This window comes from Oryctolagus cuniculus, chromosome 9, assembly GCF_964237555.1.
Source record: "Oryctolagus cuniculus chromosome 9, mOryCun1.1, whole genome shotgun sequence".
Classification (NCBI taxonomy): Eukaryota; Metazoa; Chordata; class Mammalia; order Lagomorpha; family Leporidae; genus Oryctolagus; species Oryctolagus cuniculus.
The window spans coordinates 95,105,642-95,114,784 of NC_091440.1; the positions used below are offsets into that span (position 1 = coordinate 95,105,642).

Genomic DNA, 9,143 nt, shown 5'->3' on the forward strand with positions numbered 1-9,143 from the left:
AAATGCTGCTACTCTCTTGTTCTGAAACTTTTCTCTAGCTGAAGTGGATGCCATCTTGAACTTAGAAGCACACCATGTTATCTTTTTATCCATTTATCAGTTGATGAACACTTGTGTTGTTTCCACTTTCTATTATAAGTAATGCTGATATGATGTACAGGTTATTGTGTGGATGTGTTTTCAGTTTGTTAGCAGTAGAATTGCTGTTTCACATGGTAAACCTGTTTAGCTTTTTGAGGAACTACCAAACTAGTTCCCAAATGGTTGATAAAGCTCCAGTTTCTCCATAACCTCATCAACATTTGTCATTGTCTTTCCTTTTAACTTTTTTATTAAAAGGGTGTTTTATTTATTTGAAAAGCAGAGTGACTGAGAGAGAGGAAGAGAGCTCTTCCATCCACTGGTTCACTCCCAAAATGACCGCAACATCCAGGGTTGAGCCAAGCTGAAGCCAAGAGCCAGAAACCCCAGCCTGGTCTCCCATGTGGGTGGCAGGGACCCAGGCATCTTCCTCTGCTTTCCCAGTCATATTAACAAGGAGTTGGATAAGAAGCAGAGCAGCAGAGACTCAAACCAGCATTCCAGTATGGGATGCTGGCTTTGCAGGTTGCTTAGCCTGCTGTGCTGCTACTATTGCTAGTCCCTGTACTTTTAACTCTAGTTTCATGGTTCTATGATATGTGGTGCTTCATTGTGATTTTGATTTACATTCCTTTAAAGTCATTGAGCATCTTTTTATGTACTTATTGGTCATTTGCATGTCTCCTTTGGAGAAAGATCTACTCAAATCTTTATTGTTACAGGGTCGGCGCTGTGGCACAGTGGGTTAAAGCCCTGGCCTGAAGCGCCGGCATCCCATATGCGCACCGGTTCTACTTTCTGCTCCTCTTCTGATCCAGCTCTCTGCTATGGCCTGGGAAAGCAGTGGAAGATGGCCCAAGTCCTTGGGCCCCTGTAACCACAGGGAGACCCGGAAGAAACTCCTGGCTCCTGACTTTGGATCAGCGCAGCTCCAGCCATTACGGCCATGTGGGGAGTGAACCAGTGGATGGAAGACCTCTCTCTCTGTCTTCACCTCCTTCTGTAACTCTTTCAAATAAATAAAAATAAATCTTTAAAAAAATCTTTATTGTTACATTATAAACATTCTTTGCATATTTTAACACAAGTCCATATCAGATATCATTCTAAAATATTCTTCCATTCTATAAATTCTGTTCATTTTTAAATTATATTTATTGAAGCACAAATTTTTTGCTTTTGATGAAATCCCATGTATCTACTTCTCTCTTTTGTTGCTTGGAAGTTTTTGTGTCATCTCTAAAAACTATTGCTTAATTCAAGGTAACAAGATTGACTCTGGAGTTTTCTTCTAAAAATTTTACTTCTTACACGTAGGTCTATGATTCATTTTGAATTAATTTTTAAAAATGCTTATTTTTTATTTGAAAGGCAGAATTACATATATATATAGAGAGAGAGACAGAAAGAGAGAAATCTTCTCTGCTGATTTACCCTCCAACTGGCCACAATAGCTAAACCCCGGCCAGGCTGAAGACACATGGGTGGCAGGGGCCCAAGTACATGGGTCATCTTCCATTACTTTCCCAGGAATGTAGTAGAAAGTTGTATTGAAAGTGGGTCAGCTGGGACTCAAACCAGCATTCATACGGGATGCTGGCATCACAGCTGGTGGCATAACCTGTTAATGCCACAATGCCAGCACCTTGATTTAATTGTTGTATATAATGTGAAGCAGCAGTCAAACCTTTTGTACATGTATGGATATCCAGTTATCCCACCACCATTTTTTGAAAAGCCTATTGTTTCCCATTGAGGTGTTTTTGAACTTTTGTCAAAAATCAATTGATTTGGACCATTTCTGTGACACAGCAGAAAAGCTGCAACCTACAGTGCTTGCATTCCATATGGGCGCTGATTCAAGCCCTGGCTGCTCCACTTCCAATCCAGCTCTCTGCTATGGCCTGGGAAAGCAGTAGAAGATGGCCCAAGCGCCTGGGGCCCTCCACCCACATGGGAGACCCGGAAGAAGCTCCTGGCACCTGGTTTTGGATCAGTGTAGCTTGAGCTATTATAGCCATCTGGGAAGTAAACCAACAGATGGAAGACCTCTCTCTGCCTCTCTTCTGTAACTCTGCTTTTCAAATAAATACATCTTTAAAAACAAAAAAGGAATTATCTAACAATGAATTATTTTTAAAAATGTATCATAAATGTACGGCTTCATTTCTTTATTAAGATTTATTTACTTAATTGAAAGTCAGAATTACAAAGAGAGAGAGACAGAGACAGAGATCTTCCATCTGCTGGTTCACTCCCTAAATGGCCACAATGGTGGGAGCTGGGCTAGGCTGAAGCCAGGAGCCAGGAGCCAGAAGCCAGGAGCTTCATCTGGGTCTCCCACATGAGTGGCAGGGGCCCAAGATCCTGGACCATCCTCCGCTGCTTTCCCAGGCCATTAGCAGAGAGCTGATTTTGGAAGTGGAGCAGCTGGGACTTGAACTGGCATCCACATGGGATGCCAGCTCTGCAGACGGCTGCTTAACCTGCTGTGCCACAGCACTGGCCCCAGAGTTTCATTTCTAAAATCCCTATTCAATTCCACTGACCTATATGTCTCTTCTTAGTCTAGGCCTGTAATGTATTGGTTACTGGTGCTTTAAAGTAAGTTTTGGAATCAAAATATGAGAGTCCTTCAATTTTGTTCTTCTTTTTCAAGATTGTTTTGACTATTTCGAGTCTTAAAAATTTCCATAAAGATTTTCGGATCAAGTTGTCAATTTGCAAAGTAAGGCAGCTGGGATTTTGATAGGTCATGTTAAATTTGTGGATCAATTTAGAAAGTATTGCCATTTTAATAATATCATGTTTTTTAATCCATGAACATAGGTGCCTTTCCTCTTTCTTAAGAGGATTTCTTAAGGTATTCTTTGAAATTTTTTAAATGGTTTTATAGTTATCATGTACCTGTCTTAACTTCTAAAACTTACGGATAAGGGTTAGATGCTTAGTCTAGCAGTTAAGACATTGGGTAAGAGAACTATCTCCCACATCAGAGTATCTGGGATTGATTCCCAAGTCTGGCTCCTGACTCCAGCTTCCTTCTACTTTAGACCCTGAGAGGCATCAGTGATGGCTGTATTCCTATCACCCATGTGGGAGACTTAGATAGCATTCCTGGCTCCTGGTATTGGCCAGTCATCTACTAGTGAGCTAGTAGATAGGGACTCTCAAATGAATAAATTTTTTAAATCATTAATCAAATTTTATTTATAAATTTTTATTACTTTTGATGTTATTGCGAATTGAACTGTTTAATTTTCTTTGCAGTTTTTCAGTTGCTGGCATGTAGAAATTCAGTTGATTTTTATATATTCATCTTGCATCCTACATAATTACTACATTTGTTGGAAGGCATTGAATGCACTTAAGTGCATTTCCCTGCTTGTAAAATTTCTCTCCATAAGAAGTAATGTGTGGTTTAAAAAAATAAGCAGGGCTAGTTATTCTTAGAATGTGACTGTTTTAATAACTGAAAATACTACAGGTTAGTGTAACAGGACTACTGTATCCTTAAGCAGGGTCCCGCTCAGAGAGAAAGGTGTGGTAGTGTTCAACAGAGCATAGCTATTGGGAATAAATGGAAAAATTAAAACATTTGGTGTTTGACACCCCGAAGAGTTAAGACAAGTCACTACATCAGTAACTATGGTGAGAGAGGATGGCGTGGGCTGTAACTTGTGTTACCCTGACATTTACTGTCAGAGCAGTCTTGCAAACAAAACGGCACTTGTTTCTGTTTCTGAAAGAATCCCGTGTCTTTGTCAAATGCTCACTGAATTTCAGGCATGTCGTGATCAATGAGCACCCAAATGCCCCATCCTTGGGGTTGGCGTTTCCCTCTGTTGTTCACGTCTGGACCCAGCTGAGGGTAAGCAGGGCTCTCTGCTGTCTCAGAAATCCCCTCCCAGCAGCAGAGCATCTGCTGTCTGGGACATACCAAGAAAAGCCTCAGTTGTCAGCCAAGAGATAAGGCTCAGCTTGGGGACAACTTCTTGTGAAAGTGTAACAATGCCTGGCAAGTTTCCCTAGCTCCTGGGGCAGGCAGGCCCGTCCCTGGCAGAAGTAAAGCAATTTCTACCACTGGAGAGTTCGTGCCAGGAATAAACCTAAGGAACACTTGTGTGCTACCTGCCAAGATTCCCCATAACTTCCAGAGTTCACAAGGACAGTTTCAGAACCAAAGCCTCCTGAAGACATTGGTCTTTGAGCTTTTTATACCCCACAAATGATGTTATAAATATCCAAATGGCCTTTGCCAGAAAGAAAGTTCGCCACCCCTGAACTCTAGTAGTTGACACCGGCATCCCATATTGGTGTACCTGGATTCAATTCCCAGCTCCAGTCCTGACTCCACCTTCCTGTTAATGCAGACTCTGGGAGGGAGCATTGATGGCTCAAGTACCTGGGTCCCTGCCACCCGTGTGGGAGACCTGGATTGTGTTCTAGCTCCCAATCTTGGTTCTGGTCATAGGGCTGTTGTGGGCATTTGAAAAGTGAACCAATGAATGGTAGTGCTCTCTTTTTTTCTCCCTCTTCTCACTGACAGAATGATTCAACTCCAAAGCTTCTAGGTATCACCAGACCCTGGTTTGAGAAAACCCTGAGTGAAATTCACCCACATTCTTTAAAGACAGTGTGCTTCTCTTTAGTATCTTTGTTTGAGCTGCTATCATGGAAATAATCTAGATGTCCCTGAGATGATTCTAAATAATCACCTTTCAAGTGCACGCTGTAAAAAGTGGTATTAACATTTGCTGAGTGACAGCTCCACGCACTGCTCTGAAACATTTACACACCAACCTCAAGTTAATTAAATTTGTTAGGAAGAATTTTAAAAATCACTTTGCCTCCCAAATCAATTCAATACATTGTGTTCATTAAACAGATAAGGAAAACATCATTCATATACAATAATACTTCAAAAAATTTGTAAAGATGGGATTAAAAGTATGAGTTTATTTTGACTCAAAAAATTCATACAACTCTTTTCCAGTGTGTGGAAAACGTATATTGTGAAAAAAAAAAAAAACTATGCATGAATTTCAAAAAAGTTTTGGCATCAAAGTAAACTCACTTTTAATTCCATTTTTCCACACACTTTTTAAAATACTCCCATATATATTTTTTTCTCCAATTTGCTTTCCTAACATTGTTCTGAGCTTTCCTTTTCCAAAGTGACCGTAAAGGCATCACAACCCACTATCACAGTTCTGTCCTTCTGATTTTCCCACTGTAGGACTAGAGAAACAAAGTCTCAATCTGTCATCTCTACTCTATTAGGAACGACTTTGGCTCAGCCTTGAGTCTGAGACATCACATATCAATTGCACAGCACTGGGCTGGCATTTGTTTCTGCCAGCAACAATGCACACAGATCCAGAGAACTGCTCTTCTGGATGTAACTGCAAGAAAATACAAGCTCTCTCGTTGTGGGGGTCTGAGGCTTAGGAAGCTAGATCTAAAAGCTGCCCGGGAGTGCATGGTCCCCAAAGCGCATCTATCATAATGTGCAGGCACCAAGAGAATGTCTCTCTCTCTCTCTCTCTCTCTCTTGCTTTCACTCTCGTTCTCTTAGTCTCATAAATAATAAATAAAGAGCAAAATATAAAAATTTTTAAAAGTTTCCAGGAAAGTGAAACCTGAAAGTTTATTTTGGTACAACAGCTTTTTGAAATCCAAGCATACTTCAAAGTGTCTTCAAAGTGTTCATGTCAAATGTGCATCATGGAAAAACTCATCCTGGATTTCAAAAATGTGACCGGGGGGGGGGGCATCAAAATAAGTAGATGTTAGCTCCATGTTTTTAATAAAAGTTCTAGGAGGCCCTCATCCTGATACCCACCAGGACAGACCATAGATAGACACCACTACACAGCTTAGAACCACAGAGAGTGGGAGCATGTTGAACCCTGAGAACAGCTGGTCCTGTCCACCACAGCCTCTGGGGAAGGCTGGGTACCTCCAAATGAGCGGGCATCATCCTGAGGATGCCTGGTGCCAACATAAGGTGCCCTGTGCTTCAGAGTCGGCTTCAGGCTTTCCCAGCTTCAAACAGCTACACGCAGACTGGCTTGCTTTAAAATACCACTTAGCAGGGCCAGTGTTGTAGCATAGCCAGGAAAGCCACAGTCTGTGACACTGGGAACATACACAGATGCTGGTTCATATCCCAGCTGCTCCACTTCTAATCCAACTCCCTGTTCATGGCCTGAGAAAAGCAGTAGAAGATGGCCCAAGTGTTTGACTTCTGGCTCCTGGCTTTGGCCTGGCTCCGTCCTGGCCGTTGCAGCCACCTGGCAAGTGAACCAGCAGATGGAAGATCTTTCTCTTTCTCTGTCTCTCTCTTTCTCCCTGACCTTCTCTGACCTTTCTGACTTTCAAAATAAATAAATAAGTCTCTTTAAAAATTAGAAAATAAAATGCCACTTAGCTAAAGCAAAGACCTCAACGTGCAGCTTATAGAACTTTCCCACTATGTAGGAATGGGATCCATATATATGCATCACAGATTTGTAGCAGATAAATGAGTCTGTGTAAACAGGTACCTAAGAAAATTCTTAGCAAATGCGTGTTGTGAAGAAAAAAAAAACAACTGTGCATGGATTTCAAAATGTTTTTGTGCTAAAATAAAGGTTCAATTTCATTTTTTTCACAAACTTTTTAAAGTGCCCTCATAGATATAAATGCTTATCTTAAAAATTCCTAAATAGAAAAATATTTAAGCTATAAACACATACATTTACAAACATGTGTGCTCATATGGACATATATTTAAGGAACTTTGCATTTCTTATTGTATAGTAATTAAGTTAATTCAGTCTGTTTATACGAAGAGCATATGCAATCCTCCAGAATGACATTTTTCTAGGAATAAAACTAATTCTTAAATTATCACTAAAACAACTAAGTTCACTCTTCCCCTATGAAAAGACTGATATCCTTTCAGAGACGCCAAAACTACTGGCAGCCACTCCTTCTTACCAAAAGTCTACATTAGATAGGAGAAACTCCAAATTTCATATTTCCAGCTCTGTAACAACAGCAGATTTTGAAATAACAGATCCTATTCCTGATTGAGGTTAAGAGATCCAGTAGCACATACAATAATTATTCTCTGGAAATAAAAGTGCTCTTTCCTACTTCTCCATCATATGATTCAGCAACACTGAAAGGATGGCTTATCCTGTTATTTATGTTCCATGTATAGTGAATATTTTTACTAGTAGTGCAAAGTAATACAGGTTCCACTAAAAGGAACTGGTAGCCTCAACCTATGAATGTTGGCAGTGCAATGTCCATCATTACTATGGTGCTAATGTCTCACTGCTGCCACCTTGTGGGGATCCCAGTCTCAGCAGTGTTGATCAGATTATGTTAAAATTCAGCTTATCTCCAAATACTTAACCCCACTTATTGACAAGGCCTGCGCTGTTAATGTGTGTCTAGGTGTGGTCACCCAAGAAAGAGGTCTGGTTTCCTGAAATGGGAAGATGGTAGGAGGGAAGGCATCGTGTGTGCCTTGTCTGGACTGAAGACTATCATACCCAATGAGTAGATCCCATCCTAAGATATCAAAAGCACTGCACAGTCTCCCCCTTTCCTTTGGCCATGGTAAATCTGAACACAGAGTCCACAGAATCCATCCCCAGGGACAGTAGTCTGCCACTCTCCTTGATGGACCAGTTTCAGAACCACCAGCAGATCCTAAAATTCATGGCTTTCATTCATCCCTCAATTATCATATCTAATACAATGTAAATAGAATGTATAAATTCCAACAAGTACAATGTAAATGTTATGGAAGTTGTTGTACTGTATTGTTTAGGAATAATGACGAGAAAAAAATGCCTATACATGTGTGATAAAGATAGCTTTTTCCAATATTTTCCATCTGTGGGAGGTTGAATCCTCAGAGCTGGAATCCACGGACACAGAGGGCAAGCTATGCAATTACTGAAACAAGTGGCCCCTGCCCATCAGCCATAAGGGGGAGTGTGCTGTACACCCTACACCTCGGCAGGAACAGAGTCTGATCCTTGCAGGATTGTGTCTTCCACAGCTCTCATGACGTCAGAGTGCTTTACAGAATTCTATTGCCAAGTAAATGAATAATAAAAATAGTCACCAGTGCTGCTCCCTTTTCTTCCCTCTTTCAGGGCTCATTTACCATGAGCTCACCAGGCAAGGATTTTGTGGCCTCCTCCAGAGGCTAACCCTGACAGTTGCCTTCTCTGTCTGGCTTCTCTTAATTCAGTGATGCCACAGCAGATGTCACCCTCAGGGGTCCAGCAAGTGATGCCTAATTGGCCTTGTGAACCCTGGACAGTGACTGAAGGCAGCTCTCTCACCAAAGGTAAACACTGGGTAGAATTTCCATCACAAGAGGCCACAGCAGTGCCCTGGAAAGAAACAGAAATGCTTCTTGATCTCTCAAGTCATCATTCTCAAGGCTCACAAGACCTCAGTGACCCGAATAAATCCCAAGGGGGTAAGTATGTGAGAAGGGCAGAGCTTGTTTGTTGACCTCACTCAATCCCCTTGTCCAGTCTAGTCTCATCCCCCTTGCAGCCACTCAACACAAACATTCATGCACACACACACACACACACACACACACATCTCAGCTTTCTCTCTGCCTTCAAGTCAAATGCATTAGTCCTCAAATGCCAAACAAAGGGTTTATCCACAGGGAACAGAAATTTTTGTTTATTTACATACAGTTACATGAAAGGAAGACAGAAAGTTCTTTTTTTTTTAAGATTTTTTATTTATTTATTTGACAGGTGGAGTTACAGACAGACAGAGAGAAAGAGAGAGAGAGAGAGAGAGAAAGGTCTTCCTTCCATTGGTTCACCCCCCAAATGGCCGCTATGTCCGACGTGCTGCACCGATCCGAAACCAGGAGCCAGGTGCTACCTCCTGGTCTCCCATGCGAGTGCAGGGGCCCAAGCACCTGGGCCCTCCTCCACTGCTGTCCTGGGCCATAGCAGAGAGCTGGACTGGAAGAGGAGCAACCAGGACTAGAACCTGATGCCTATATGGGACGCTGGCGCCGCAGG

At 41.7% G+C, this 9,143-nt stretch overlaps 1 long non-coding RNA gene across 4 annotated transcripts in view; it reads left to right on the forward strand.

The window, feature by feature from the left end:
* Positions 1-8,857, forward strand: part of LOC127492129 (uncharacterized) — a 65,176-nt gene extending 56,319 nt beyond the window's left edge. For all 4 annotated transcript variants that reach the window (XR_011378923.1, XR_007921219.2, XR_011378924.1 and 1 more), the window contains one exon: positions 804-8,857. This is a non-coding gene — a long non-coding RNA (uncharacterized lncRNA). The remainder of the gene's footprint in view (positions 1-803) is intronic.
* The last annotated feature ends 286 nt before the right edge of the window (positions 8,858-9,143 follow it).